The sequence below is a fragment of the Amblyomma americanum genome, chromosome 6 (genome assembly GCF_052857255.1).
Source record: "Amblyomma americanum isolate KBUSLIRL-KWMA chromosome 6, ASM5285725v1, whole genome shotgun sequence".
Lineage (NCBI taxonomy): Eukaryota > Metazoa > Arthropoda > Arachnida > Ixodida > Ixodidae > Amblyomma > Amblyomma americanum.
The window spans coordinates 101,384,253-101,400,153 of record NC_135502.1 but is presented as its reverse complement, the minus strand read 5'-3'; the positions used below and the strand labels follow the sequence as shown (position 1 = coordinate 101,400,153).

Genomic DNA, 15,901 nt, shown 5'->3' with positions numbered 1-15,901 from the left:
GTTTACTGGAGTACAACCACATGCAGTCAGGACGAAGTAGAACTTGCGACCGTTGGTTTTTTTTAACGAACATTATCCACTACGCGGTAATACAGGACGTACTACGTCCGCCTCTATGCACGAGGTGAACACTTGCACGGTTCAGTTACATAAATGGCCCCGAAAGCTGCGAGAGTAAACTGAATGACGTAAGCCACCGGTATCGCCCTCCTTCCTTGGATGACATTAACTAAGCAGGCAGCATGTCCGGCGAGCAATTTCGCGTATTCGGAGTGCTGTCATACTGAGCGGGGGCACTAGCAGGCTTACGTTACGTCAACCAGTTTACGCGCTCAGCCGGGGAGCAGCGGTCAGCGCTGAAGATAGCAGGGCCGTCGCTCGGCTGCAAGCCCGCGCCCGCGGCCGGCACAGCCGTTCGGTTTCCTTTGGCAAAGGAGCTACGTGAGCGTGCCCTTGAGCAGCAAATCGTGAGGCAGTGCGTGGGGCGCCGATGAGCCAGGTGGCGATCGTCGGAGATCAAAACTAGTCAGGAACACGCTGAGGTCGTCCCAAGGTAACCTCGGCTAATGGAACAGTGCTGCCTGATTGCGTTCTTCACCACGAGGATCGATGGGGAACGAGAGGTAGTGCGCATGACGTGAACATCAGCCACCGCAGAATGACGAAGTAGATTCTTGCGACCGCGGACGCCATAAATAACCTGCTTCGAAGGTTTCAAACAGTGAAGACAGCGAAGCGTTGGGTTCTCAGCTCGTTTCTCTCTTCAGCGCAGTGTAAGTGAGGGTTCAGCCATGCTTCCGGTTCTATTATTTCGTTGGCGTCGTCTTGTATTTACTATGTCCGTGATGAGGGAATTGCTGGCTGGGATGGAATTTGGCGGAAGACCAAAGAACGTCCTCGTCAAGTCTACAAAAGAGTTGGTGCTTGTTTTAATTTGCTTACTTTGTTTTTGTGTGCGCCCATGAAAATGAAAAATAAAATATAACTAGTTCCATTATTTTTGGAAGTAATTCTCATTTAATGCCATTGGATCATGCAAGCAGTAATTGGTAATGTAATTAATTTACATTCCCGTGATTCTCAGGAGAGTAATCAGTATTGTAAGTTCATTTTCAAACGTCAATTTTACCAGGTTTGGCGTAGACCTGCCGTAGCTTGCATGTAAAGCGTATTGCCACACTGTCAGCCATTAACTGGCGCTTCCATTAGGTATGATAGCACACGCACCCGTCTTCCTCCCCTGCTCGAGCGAGGGTTTGCTGAGTGTGCCTTTGTGCTAGTCCTGGTGTGCACCTCTGCCCTCCTTCAAACGCTTTCGGTGACAATATCACACAACAGTTAGAAAGGCTCCCCAGTTTACGCGAATTAATACTCGTGTTTTTCTCAGTTCTTTAGGTGGCTTTCGCTTGTTTCGACAAAAAGAAACTTAAAAAGAACAGCGCGCACGAGTTGAACGGCGCGAAGGAAGAAACACGACGGAGCTCGTGACGCGAGCCTTTCTAATCAGTTCAGCCATCTTGTTCTTTGTGTACGGCCGCTGCATTTTGTGTCTCCGCTAGCCTTGCAAAAGTCATCTGTGGCTACACTGACCTTCGATTTTTCGGCGCTAGAACTTCCTTGGTCGTCGCTTCACCTAGCGTCGCCGTCTTGTCTCCAGCTGAGGTGAGCATAACGCTGTTTCTGCCCTTTGTAGGTATTAGACTTGTCGATTCAGGGCGTCTAGACGGCAAGGCCAACAATATCAGACCATGCTTACTGGCGCTAGAATGTTTTCACTTCTAAAGAATCGTGTTCGGCCTGAACTTGCAGCAGCCGAGTGGAATATATGAAGCGAGAAATGGGACGGTGGTTGGCTACGCGCTCGTAGAATGAGCACCAGGGATATTCGTGAATCAATGAGGGCCTGCCTTGAGAGCTTTAGGCAGTCAGCCATGCAGTTTTATTTTTTATATTTTGTCCTATATGTGTTTTCTGCAGTGACGACAAAAGAAATGGAAGCGCCAGAAGAACGGGCCACAAACACGGGGGGAGCTCGATAGCAGCTCACCATTCGTTTCATGCCTCCGCAGGATATTCTGTGCGAGGTCATCAACGTTACCCGAAAATTAATGAAAAGTCCTAAAATTTTAAGACAAAGTCACAGACCTGAGCTCTTTGTGGGAGAAAAATATTCTCTAATGTGCAAGGCACAAAGTTAGCGAGAATAAAAGATTTATCCCGGCTTTCCAATTTCCTATACTTTAAACATCTCTTAATTTGAGCATCATGCGTACGCAAGGTGCGATATTTATGGAAGAACTACGCCGGTTCCAGTAGCAGTTGCGTGCCAAAGAGGTCCAAACTGAAGCCCCTGCGGTATAAGTGATGACGTTCTGAAACTGAATTTGTTGCGTTGGAACATTCGCCTGTGCTCTTTTATTGTAACCGTGTCAGCTAAATTTTAATTTCATTCACAACGAATATTTCGCTTGTGTTGCTTGCCATAGAACTGCAGATCTTTACTCTAAACACTTTATAGCTTCCACAACATAGGAGTGCGCTTATGGCGAGAAAATGAATGCTTTAAAAGCGCCCGCTCTGTTTCTAACCATGTTTTCAAAGTTAGTTACACAGTGGACCACGCCGTCAAAGCGGCTCTGAAGCCAGCGTACGCGAGGGTGTTTATAAGCATTGGGTGACTAAGAAATAACGAAGAATTTTACTTTTACATATATAGCAAACAGCATAGATAATATAGCAGTTCGTCTTCGCTTTGCTGCCCTAGTAAACAACCTGAAATTAAACAGGAAGCCAATCTTTAGATATACTGCAAGCTGTCGGAAATCCGCGAGTGCGTTCTAACTCATTCCACAACCACCGATGCCTTATGGGCGCAATCTGCGCTCCCTCGTTCGTGTTAATATTAGCAAGTGTCTATGAAACATTGCATGTTGCCTGCATTCGTTTACCTGCTGTCAGTCTGATTGGTAGAGCACGGCAATTTTGCGGCCATAACTTTCGGGTGTTGGCCCTTAAGCACAGGTTTTGGCGGCTTCTCTACTGTCTAGGGTCACTTCCAGCTATCCTTGACTGCAGCTTCAAAGCCGAGGCTGAAGATCATCGTTGCTATACCAGCAGCCATCGTCTGAAGCAACATCACAATGGGTGAGCATATTGAAGCCTTAGCTGTTTCTTGTTATTAATCCGTATCGTTTTAATTTCTGTGCTCAGACCTTTTGCTTAGGACGAAGCAGGGAGGGCATAGAGATATAATAAGCAATACAAAAGCTATCAGTTCTGGGTAAAACACATGCACGACAAATAAAATTGAAAATTATTCGTATACAGTATCTAAAATACATAATGATGTGTTTTCAGAAAGTGACCAACGGCTATCACACACTCAGTCAGGGCATTCCAGTCGGTAACCGTCCTAAAGAAGAAAACTTAAAAGCCTTGGTTATCTCGAGGTATGGCGCTAAGCTATGATCGTGGTGATGACGAGTTCTATGCATATCGAAAAACTTTACATACTAGGTGGGAGAAATGCCTTGTTTGCCATGAATTATTTGATCAAGAAAAGATAGGCGGAGAATCTTAAGTCGTACAGGAAGAGCCATGATGTAATTTGCCGTCAGTAATAAAGATAGAGAATCAGTTACTTTGTACTTTTTGTATTAAACCGTGCGGCGATGTGCGAGTTTGATTTGCGCGTTCGATGTGGTCTTTCCATTTAAGTTGCGAGTTAAACACCAAGATATTTGTAACTTGGTACTACTTTAACTGAACCGTTGTTAATAAAATAGCTGAAATGAAACAGATTTTTTCTTTTTGGTCATACGTAACAACACTTATTTCTGGGCATTTATTTCCATGCCACTTTTATCACACCAGGCTAGGGCACTGAGCAGAGCATCGTCTAGATGTTGCTGGTCGGAAACAGAAGGTATTGGTGTATAGACAAGCGTCATGTTTGTAAACAAAGATCGACAGCCACGCGGGGTGTAGGCAAAAACGCAGCGCGCCTACACTGCGCCAAGCGACGCTGCCTTCGAAACCAACTGGTGTATGCGAATATTTCAAAGCCTGCACGTCGCTTGTAGTTAAAAACATTTTTGTTGATACTCGAAGAGTAGTTCTGCAATTTTTAGTCTGTTCGCCGCTCCTAGTTGGCGACAAGTAACAGCGCAGCGCTACGGCGGGTAAAAGTGCATGAGGTATGGGGAGGAACTAACCTGTAGCAACACAGCAAAGTGGGCGAGTTGGTATTGCATCTTACAGTGCAACTAACACGAAGGACCAGGAAAAGAAGAATACACCTGTTTTTCGATTAAAACATTAATCGGTTTTACGATTAAAACAGACAGTTGTAAGTCAGCGCGTGTCGGTGTTTCTTTTTTTTGCTGGTCCTTCGTGTTAGTTGCGCTGTTTTGTACCTTAAGGAACTAACCGTCCACTACTCTCGACTTATGGGTCGATAAAGCATATTCGATTGCTAGTGCAAGACAGGACGACGTGTTGCTGAACGCGAATCAGCGTTCTCACACGTCGAACCTTGTAATGTGCTTCTATATTTTCACTGAGCCGCTTCACTAGGGAGACCTTGGAAATCAATGAACACTTTAGCTGCTTTGAATAAGGCAAATGCGATCCGAGAGCTCCACGAGCGCATGCACAGACATTTCCTTCGAGCTCCAGACGAAATTTACGCTGACTCTCCTAAGCTATAACATTTTGCGTCTTATTTTAGAATTTAATAATGTGTGCACATTCTGCTTGATCGGAGTGGCTTTTGGCGTGGAATTTGCTGTGTTCGCCAGTTTCAGAACGACCTACAATGTGAAAATTCAAATAATTTGGGAAATAACACTGCGCGACTTTGTCGAGATCCTAGCCTCGTTGGACCGGTGTTGAAACGACACATTGTCGAAACTCGCGAAAATGAAAACAGAGAAAGAACCGTCGTGCGTGCTGCTACCCCGGTCCGGTGCTTCTTCAAGAGCGGCACGGTGTGAACGCTGAAGGCGAATGGCGGCAGCTTTTTATGTTTTTTTTTGCGCGTGAAGTGATGCTCGGGACGTTGTCCGGATGATAAGCATCTGAAAATGATCCCCAGCGTTCTACTTACGATCCCAAGCACACGGAATATCGCGCCTAAACTTATACTGAGAGCACGACAGAAAGAGATCAAGTTGCAGGCGTTACTTAATTTTTCCACTGTTCAGCACACGACCGAACATCAATGATGCGAAGTCCAAGACACGAACCGACTTATTAGATTTGAATGCAGTAGCTCAATATAATAACCCAAGGGGCGAAATGAGCTCAGCGGTAATAATTAGTCGCCAAGCCGATCCGTCGCCAAACTTGTACGTTTTCCTCCTCGGCCCCTGCCCGTTGCTTTCGCGCCTATCTCACTGCAATAAACTTGCGGAAAGTTATGCCGCTTCCTTACTTCTGCATTGCGGATCAATCAGCCGCACCACAATTTGTCGGCACGCTGTGAATTGTGCCAAAAGACACGCAAGCGTGGCTCGCCCAGTGCGGAAGGTCCCGCTTTTTGACTACACAACGAAGGTCACTGCTGACGCCAGCGCCGCCGCATCTCTTTTAAGTCACGGTCTGACGCTTGTCTATACAACGTATAGTCATCAGCAAAGAAACCAGTTTGAGAGCCGGATTAATAAAGAGAAGTAAATTATTTATATAAATCAAGGAAGATAGGGTGCCAAGCACACTTCCATTGGGGACCCCGAAAGTTACAGGGAGTAGTCCTCTTTTGTAGATCAGCTGCAATACAGACAACGAGGAATGGAGGTACACGCATTTGTTTTAATTTGACAAGAAGCTTATTATGCGCCACCTTGTCAAAGGGTTTGGTGAAATCTAATATTAAACATATATTTGTTCAGATTTGTCCAAAGCTGCACTGAAATTGTAAATGTCTGTTACCAGTACAGTATTAGCAGAGAACCCCTTCCTGAAGCCGGGTTTACCAGAGTTAAGTGCATGATTTGAATGTTATGTTGCAGGAATATAATTCTTCATTATATTTTTGCTAAGTTTGCAACAGCAATAGGTTAGAGAGATTGGACATTAGTTGTTTATACAGAAACGGCCGCCGTTCTGGTGAATATTAATGATTTTAACTTTGAGCCAGTTATTCAGAAAAGAGCAAGAAGGAAAAGATGCACGAAAATTTTTTTATATAAAACGAGACAATCACTGTGTATATCGGCGAAAATGCATTAGTAATGCCTTTCAGGCTTGGTGAATACTGAATTCTATCGAGGTAGCATTTAAATGACACCCTCAACCGAAGTAACGTCAACGGGTTCAAACTAATGAGAAACAAACTCGTCAAAATTTTTCGTATTCCTCAGTTGAGAACCAAGAGTAAAAATAATCATTAAAACATGCGACAATACTCTTTCGGCCTTCAGTGGCAGTCCCATTCATGAAAATTTGGTCTGTCACCATATCTTATTTTTAGAAATAAGCTTGCATAATTTTTTATCGGCTGTAAAATCGCACCTTCAACATCATGTTTATCAAGATTGCTATGCCACCACCGCGGCTGCCCCCATCTCGCCTGAGGAGTTTGCAAGAGGGAGGAAAATTAGTCATAAATGACGGCTATATCCGTAGCCCCACCCCTTATGTAATACCCCTGAATTGGGGTCTTTAAGGAAATAAACTGAACTGAACTGAACTGAGATGACGGCAGAGCGAAGCCAATATACAGTTAGGACAGGTATGTGTGGACTATGGATCATTCGTGAGAATTAGAGCAAATATGTTTTATTCACTATACTTTGGGCATTCAGGCTAAGAATAATGAAGCGCCGACAACTCGGAAGCGTGGGAACTGGGCGTCAGTTGGTTTTCAGTGTAGGATGGGAGATGATTTTGGCACTGTGAATCGATGCGTCATTCCAGACAAACGTCTCCTTATTTACTATTAGTCTGTCGCGAACTAATTTCACTTTATGGTGCCATCATTCTGCCTTCGAGCCGACTACCATGGCAGCTTACGTTTCCGTAATATATCTAAGGAGTAGTCGCTCTGAATGTAAATGTCAGTGCCTTTTAATTTCCCAACATTTTTAATCACAGCTTTCTTTTTTTAAAAATCGTTGAAATGAATTACAATGGCCTCTTTTTTTGGTTGCTTTACGAAGCTGATTCACACGACTTAAATAGGAAGAGATGTCAAGGTGTTTGTGCAATACGTCATTAAGATTTTTTTTGTTTTAGCTCTTCTGTTCCTTCGGCGTTTTCTGAACAATATTATGTTTGCGCGCCTGTTAGTGTATTCTAAACCCAGCAAATTTCGGTTCTGTGTGTGCAGAAACACTCGAGCGGAATTCGAGTGCTGCTTCAGTGGGGCGGTTGCTTTAAGGCTGATGCGAAAATCGACAGTTTTTTCAGCGCACCTCCTTCGTTCGTGGATTGACAGGCGTCTGCCCGGTGTAACGGAGTGCGAGGGTAGAGCGGGAGGCGCTCTTTCCCGCTGGCGCGTCCCAGTGCAGGGCCCGGTCCTCCTCTTTTCGCGATCTTTTCGCGACCGCCTATAGAGGAGATCATTGCCGCCGACGAGAAGACTGACGTTTGCGTCGCTGAAGCACGAGCTCTTCGCTGCCGCCGATAGGACCATGCCGTTCGCACCGCTGATGCAGGAGCTCATCGACGCCGATGAGAAGACTGACGTTTGTGTCGCTGAAGCACGAGCTCTTCGCTGCCGCCGATTGGACCATGCCGTTTCCACCGCTGATGCAGGAGGTCATCGACGCCGACGAGAAGACTGACGTTCGCGTCGCTGAAGCACGAGCTCTTCGCCGCCGCCGAGAGGACCATGCCGTTCGCACCGCTGATGCAGGAGGTCATTGACGCTGATGAGAAGACTGACGTTTGTGTCGCTGAAGCACGAGCTCTTCGCTGCCGCCGATTGGACCATGCCGTTTCCACCGCTGATGCAGGAGGTCATCGACGCCGACGAGAAGACTGACGTTTGTGTCGCTGAAGCACGAGCTCTTTGTTGCCGCCGATAGGACCATGCCGTTCGCACCGCTGATGCAGGAGGTCATCGACGCCGATGAGAAGACTGACGTTTGTGTCGCTGAATCACGAGCTCTTCGCTGCCGCCGATAGGACCATGCCGTTCGCACCGCTGATGCAGGAGGTCATCGACGCCAATGAGAAGACTGACGTTTGTGTCGCTGAAGCACGAGCTTTTCGCTGCCGCAGATAGGACCATGCCGTTCGCACCGCTGATGCAGGAGGTCATCGACGCCGATGAGAAGACTGACGTTTGTGTCGCTGAAGCACGAGCTCTTCGCTGCCGCCGATAGGACCATGCCGTTCGCCCCGCTGATGCAGGAGGTCATCGACGACGATGAGAAGACTGACGTTCCCGTCGCTGAAGCACGAGATGTCCGCTGCCGCCGATAGGACCATGCCGTTCGCACCGCTGATGCAGGAGGTCATCGACGCCGATGAGAAGACAGACGTTTGTGTCGCTGAACCACGAGCTCTTCGCTGCCGCCGCTAGGACCATGCCGTTCGCACCGCTGATGCAGGAGGTCATCGACGCCGATGAGAAGACTGACGTTTGTGTCGCTGAAGCACGAGCTCTTCGCTGCCGCCGATGGGACCATGCCGTTCGCACCGCTGATGCAGGAGGTCATCGATGCCGATGAGAAGACTGACGTTTGTGTCGCTGAAGCACGAGCTCTTCGCTGCCGCCGATAGGACCATGCCGTTCGCACCGCTGATGCAGGAGGTCATCGACGCCGACGAGAAGACTGACGTTCCCGTCGCTGAAGCGCGAGCTCTTCGCTGCCGCCGATAGGACCATGCCGTTCGCACCACTGATGCAGGAAGTCATCGACGCCGATGAGAAGACTGACGTTTGTGTCGCTGAAGCACGAGCTCTTCGCTGCTGCCGATAGGACCTTGCCGTTCGCACCGCTGATGCAGGAGGTCATCGACGCCAATGAGAAGACTGACGTTTGTGTCGCTGAAGCACGAGCTCTTCGCTGCCGCCGATAGGACCATGCCGTTGGCACCGCTGATGCAGGAGGTCATCGACGCCGATGAGAAGACTGACGTTTGTGTCGCTGAAGCACGAGGTCTTCGCTGCCGCCGATAGGACCATGCCGTTCGCACCGCTGATGCAGGAGGTCATCGACGCCGATGAGAAGACTGACGTTTGTGTCGCTGAAGCACGAGCTCTTCGCTGCCGCCGATAGGACCATGCCGTTCGCACCGCTGATGCAGGAGCTCATCGACGCCGATGAGAAGACTGACGTTTGTGTCGCTGAAGCACGAGCTCTTCGCTGCCGCCGATAGGACCATGCCGTTCGCACCGCTGATGCAGGAGGTCATCGACGCCGACGAGAAGACTGACGTTTGTGTCGCTGAAGCACGAGCTCTTCGCTGCCGCCGATAGGACCATGCCGTTCGCACCGCTGATGCAGGAGGTCATCGACGCCGACGAGAAGACTGACATTCGCGTCGCTGAAGCACGAGCTCTTCGCTGCCGCCGATTGGACCATGCCGTTTCCACCGCTGATGCAGGAGGTCATCGACGCCGACGAGAAGACTGACGTTTGTGTCGCTGAAGCACGAGCTCTTTGTTGCCGCCGATAGGACCATGCCGTTCGCACCGCTGATGCAGGAGGTCATCGACGCCGATGAGAAGACTGACGTTTGTGTCGCTGAAGCACGAGCTCTTCGCTGCCGCCGATAGGACCATGCCGTTCGCACCGCTGATGCAGGAGGTCATCGACGCCAATGAGAAGACTGACGTTTGGGTCGCTGAAGCACGAGCTTTTCGCTGCCGCAGATAGGACCATGCCGTTCGCACCGCTGATGCAGGAGGTCATCGACGCCGATGAGAAGACTGACGTTTGTGTCGCTGAAGCACGAGCTCTTCGCTGCCGCCGATAGGACCATGCCGTTCGCCCCGCTGATGCAGGAGGTCATCGACGACGATGAGAAGACTGACGTTTGTGTCGCTGAAGCACGAGATGTCCGCTGCCGCCGATAGGACCATGCCGTTCGCACCGCTGATGCAGGAGGTCATCGACGCCGATGAGAAGACAGACGTTTGTGTCGCTGAACCACGAGCTCTTCGCTGCCGCCGCTAGGACCATGCCGTTCGCACCGCTGATGCAGGAGGTCATCGACGCCGATGAGAAGACTGACGTTTGTGTCGCTGAAGCACGAGCTCTTCGCTGCCGCCGATGGGACCATGCCGTTCGCACCGCTGATGCAGGAGGTCATCGATGCCGATGAGAAGACTGACGTTTGTGTCGCTGAAGCACGAGCTCTTCGCTGCCGCCGATAGGACCATGCCGTTCGCACCGCTGATGCAGGAGGTCATCGACGCCGACGAGAAGACTGACGTTCCCGTCGCTGAAGCGCGAGCTCTTCGCTGCCGCCGATAGGACCATGCCGTTCGCACCACTGATGCAGGAAGTCATCGACGCCGATGAGAAGACTGACGTTTGTGTCGCTGAAGCACGAGCTCTTCGCTGCTGCCGATAGGACCTTGCCGTTCGCACCGCTGATGCAGGAGGTCATCGACGCCAATGAGAAGACTGACGTTTGTGTCGCTGAAGCACGAGCTCTTCGCTGCCGCCGATAGGACCATGCCGTTGGCACCGCTGATGCAGGAGGTCATCGACGCCGATGAGAAGACTGACGTTTGTGTCGCTGAAGCACGAGGTCTTCGCTGCCGCCGATAGGACCATGCCGTTCGCACCGCTGATGCAGGAGGTCATCGACGCCGATGAGAAGACTGACGTTTGTGTCGCTGAAGCACGAGCTCTTCGCTGCCGCCGATAGGACCATGCCGTTCGCACCGCTGATGCAGGAGGTCATCGACGCCGACGAGAAGACTGACGTTTGTGTCGCTGAAGCACGAGCTCTTCGCTGCCGCCGATAGGACCATGCCGTTCGCACCGCTGATGCAGGAGGTCATCGACGCCGACGAGAAGACTGACATTCGCGTCGCTGAAGCACGAGCTCTTCGCTGCCGCCGAAAGGACCATGCCATTCGCACCGCTGATGCAGGAGGTCATCGACGCCGACGAGAAGACTGACATTCGCGTCGCTGAAGCACGAGCTCTTCGCTGCCGCCGATAGGACCATGCCGTTCGCACCGCTGATGCAGGAGGTCATCGACGCCGACGAGAAGACTGACGTTCGCGTCGCTGAAGCACGAGCTCTTCGCCGCCGCCGAGAGGACCATGCCGTTCGCGCCGCCGATTCGCGCCGCTGAAGCACGAGCTCTTCGCCGCGGCCGAGAGGACCATGCCGTTCGCACGGCCGATGCAGGAGATCGTCGCCGCCGGAAAGTATACTGACGTTCGCACCGCCGAAGCACGAGCTCTTCGCCGCCGCCAATTCAGGAGATCGTCGCCGCCGACGAGAAGACTTACGTTCGTACCACTGAACCATAAGCTAATCCCCGCTGCCGAGAGGACCCTTCCGTTCGCGCCGCCGATGCAGGAGATCATCGCCGTCGACGAGAAGAGTCTTACGCCCGCGCCGCCGAAGCAAAGCTCGTTGCCGCCGCCAAGAGGAACCTGTTGTGTGCGCCGCCTAAGCAGGCAGATGTGCGCTGAAATTTCGCATTAGGGGTATCGTCATCGTCCTTAGAATTTTTTTTCATCTTCAGCTATTCGGTCAAAGAACTAACAGCATTATGTAGATAATCGTTCATAAATTTAAGATCTAACACGTATTTGTTCTATGCACTTTTGGCTTTGGAAAACCTTTTGAAACATGGCTTGAACCTGGGACCCGGGTTACTTTCAGTGTCTCCGCACAAGCGGTGTTTACAAATATATAGACACATATTCTAAGCAAGCAAGATGCAGTGGGCCCGGCAGGACTAATAGTAAAGGGTCATTACTTCGATAAAAATAACTGACACTGACCTGGTCAAGCAAAAACCGAGGCATGCTTAGTGTCAAGTTTCTCGCCTACTGAGGATGAAGCGATGCGCGTCTTTTATAGCAGTGAGTGAGTGAGTAAGAACTTTATTTTCCACCGATGTAGGAGACCCCCTACTCCCCATCCCCGGCACGCAGGCCTGGAGAACGGGGGCCGGGGTCTCCGCGACTAAAGACAGGCGAAGCGACAGTGTTTCTTCGCGGCTTTAGCCGCCAGGCGGATGGCTTGCTGCTGGTGGGCGAGGGACTCGCTTCGCAGCATCAGTTCCCAGGCTTCTCTACTTCTTATGTTCTCCTTGGCGCCCGGGGAACCAGGGCATTGCCAGATTATGTGGTCTAAAGTACCCCTCTCTCCACATGTCGCGCATTTATCGTCGGCTCTTTCCTCCACTTGCGTGTGGTAGAGCCAGACGGGGTTCGGGAAGTTCCCAGCTTGCAGGCGCCGCCATGCGACTGCCTCCCTGTTTGTTAGCGCTCGGTCCGGTGGTGGCAGGGACCGTCTACCAAGTCTATAGTGCTCTATGATCTCTTTGTATGTCTGCAGCCTCTCGTCCATCCCTTCGCAACCAGGCGGCTCTGCGGCTGCCCGGAAGTAGAGTGCTCGGGCTAGCTCGTGCGCCGCCTCGTTGCCGGGGACGGATTCGTGCGCGGGGGTCCAAATTATTCGAACTCGTCTATCGAGTTTTCCCTTTTCCAAGATTTTGACTGCCTCCTTCGAGACCCTCCCTTTTCCAAAGTTCCAGACTGCTGTTTTGCTGTCGCTAATGATCGTACTGGCTTCCGTGCCAACGCAAGCGAGCGCTATTGCAACTTCTTCGGCCGTGTCTATGTTTCGACTTCTAACGGAAGCGGCGGCGACGGGTACGCCGCGGCCGTCAACGACCGCAGCCACCGCCGCCCCCAACTTTCCGCTAGCCGCGTCCACGTAGGCGACTCCTTTCGGCCCTATTTTGTCCGCGTTTTTTGCGAGAGTCTCGGCCCTCTTCCGTCTCCTCTCCCCGTTGTATGTGGGGTGCATGTTTTTAGGTAGCGGGGGCACTGTTATGTGTTCGCGGCATCCTCGTGGAATGTCCGCGTGTTGGCATGTCCCCCTGTCTGACTGCAGCCCCACCCAGCCAAGGATGGTTCTGCCCGTGGTAGATTTGCTTAATCTTTCCAGTTGTGCCATGCGCACAGCCTCCGCTAGCTCCGTCCAATTATTGTGCACACCCATTTCGAGGAGGCGTTCAGTAGAGGTCGAGATGGGGAGTCCCAGAGCCCTCTTCACGCATCGTCTGATGAGTGCGTCTATTTTCTGCTTTTCGTCCGATCTGATGTTTAGGAATGGTGTGGCGTAGCATATGCGGCTAGTGATCTAAGCAGAAGCCGTCGATGACGTCACAAGTCGAACTATGTGGCCAGCATACGGCTTACCCCGGGCTGGTGCGTCATGTTCAGATGCCGGCAAGCCGAGAGGTGACAGCCATGAAAGGCAGTCAATTAATGCACGTGTTGCTGTTTATACCAGCGAAGTCGAATAGACGAGCCTGGACAAGCAAGAACGGAGGCATGCTTACTCCCATGTTTCGGCGCGGTCCACCATGCCCACTGAAGAGGGCCTTGACGGTGTCGTCGTCGTTGACGTCGAGCTGACCACGAGCTGACCACGTGCTGTCAGTCGTCACAACAAAGCATCTCTGAAACCTCGTCCTAGCAGGGGTGCTGTGGGGCACCGGTCAACAGTTACAGAGGAGAGCGGGCTGGAGCCACTGCCGAAGGCTTTGGTCGCCCAGGTTGCCGCAGTCCCCCAATCCTTTATTTGTTCACTCCCACTTGTCCCATCTACTTCTATGCTCCCGCCGTTTCACCCATAATAAAACATTGTTTTCCGGAATTCCTACTTTTTACCGCGGCAACTAACGCTTAGTATTCGGGTTACGGGTTCGCAACCGCCCTATGAGATTTTTTTCTGATTTGGGGGGGGGGGGGGGGGAGGGACAGGGTGGAAAGGGATGTCTGTGGGAGTGGGGGAGTGGGGTGATATCAGTGCCTGTAGACTAGTTGCATTTCTTCAAATATCTTGCGAAGTGCGCTATTACAAAATATCTTCTAGAACGCAACACAACCTGGAATGGGCTGAAATCAATATTAATGCCACTTCACACTTGTCTCTCGTAGCAGATGCAGGGTCGAACGTCTACCTCGTCACGACAAGCTCGCAGGATCTATCCCGATTATCTGGTAAGTACGGAGGGCTTAGGTTTAACAAAGATGGACATAAAGCCCTTCAGTCCCCATCGCGTAGAAAGCTCTTCTCAAGGGGGATGTTGAGGTTGCGATGCTAATTATAAGCGGTAAAATTATCTAGACACCGCTTTCACATTACCTTTGACACGTTAGTCTTCACGCGTTAGACCCCAATGACTGTCGCTAATCTCATGCTAGCATTGCAATGGCAGACCGAAGTGACAAGAGGAGCAAAACACTGTCGACCACTCAAGTCGTTAGCTTCCGTGCCACCTTCGTATTTTTCTGTTCTTAAATCACAGTCGCTGCCAATTGAAGACAGGGCGGAAAGTACTGGTTAATTTCCCCTGCGCATCACAATACAAAAACAGAATTTAAATAAAAGGAGAATTTAATTTATGGCTACAGTTAGCTTTGTCCTGTTGTACAAAAATGACGCTCTTGCAGGCCATTCTGCATGTGGATTACGCCTTTTTAAATTAAAGTGCTTTAAACGCTATCCAGCTCACTTCACTCATGCAGATTTTCTTGTTTTTCAGCCTCAAAAACACAGTAAGATTCCCCAAATCTTGGTGGCTAGAAGCAGAATGCATGCCCTGCCAGCGGGAACCACTAAAAATATTGCTTTTTTGATAACTATTGAAAAACATGTTTGAGCGCCGCAACGGGCATGACCATCTGGTAATCTCCCCGTTTTGTTCCAAATTGGCCGCTGAACTGTAATGCCTCGGAACCCTTGGGCGGTTTCCAACTTGTATTATCAGCCCTAGAGATGACTGCACTAACACGCATTTCTTTGCAACCAGGCGCCCAAAACCCTTCCGCAGCTTAAGCCGCTTTATTAGCGCAGTTCAAGTCCTTCGAGGGATAGGAGCCTTAACGTGAGCCCTAGCGCCTCCGTGCTGCGTTGTTCATGTATACGTGGCACCAAAGACGTAAATAAGAAGTCACTGAATATCAATGACGGAAATTGGTTGTGTACCAGTGAACGCTTATTTCACTCCGTTGTACAAAACGTTACGGAAAAAAATGTCAAGCGATAACACCTGGAGCTGACAGCACTTAGTTGCTTTAAAACTTCGTTGCCTTAAGAACACAATACACTTATACCAAGCGAAATCAGTCACTGCTAGAAAAGCTTAAAAAAGCATCAGCTAAAAAAGGATCAATTTCACGGGGGTCGTGTTCACGAGGCTGTTTACTCATATATACGAATGGTGATTGGTTGCCTGGTGATTTAGCTTGGGTAGGTATGGAATAAACCAAGTGTCACTGGGTTGCATACTCCGCACAGCTGCACAATAAAATCTAAATGACCTACTGTGCAGAGAGCACTGCCAAGTGCTCCCACGATTAGTTCTCGTCAAGCAACCTCCCACTATCCGGTGCAGTTCAAAGAAACTCGTTGCTCCGACAAAATTGTTGGTGGCTTCTACCATAACCTTCTTTTATAATACTTCAATTTATCGTTACTTGCAGCTTCTCATCTCGCTAAACACTCTGTTTCTCTCTGCACATTCTTATCATAACCAGTCTCTAATGTGACGGTCTTTTTTTAGCAAAGACAGTGGGGTGAAATGGGACACTAACTCTAAATCATTGCTTTATTTTTAAGCTGACAGTTGTCCCGAAATAAAAAAGAACCGAATTATCTAGAGCCGCCCTTATATCCCGCTCAGCAGATATGAAGCTTCCAGGTGAGGCGGAACTGAGGAAAAAAATGATGAAATTAG

General features: G+C 50.1%; 1 long non-coding RNA gene across 1 annotated transcript; it reads left to right on the top strand.

Annotated features, from left to right (window-relative positions):
• Window positions 1-1,548: 1,548 nt before the first annotated feature.
• Window positions 1,549-14,162, top strand: LOC144094881 (uncharacterized). The gene is made up of 3 exons (XR_013306611.1): window positions 1,549-1,662; window positions 3,048-3,144; window positions 14,100-14,162. It is a non-coding gene; the product is annotated as an uncharacterized LOC144094881 (long non-coding RNA).
• Window positions 14,163-15,901: the final 1,739 nt, after the last annotated feature.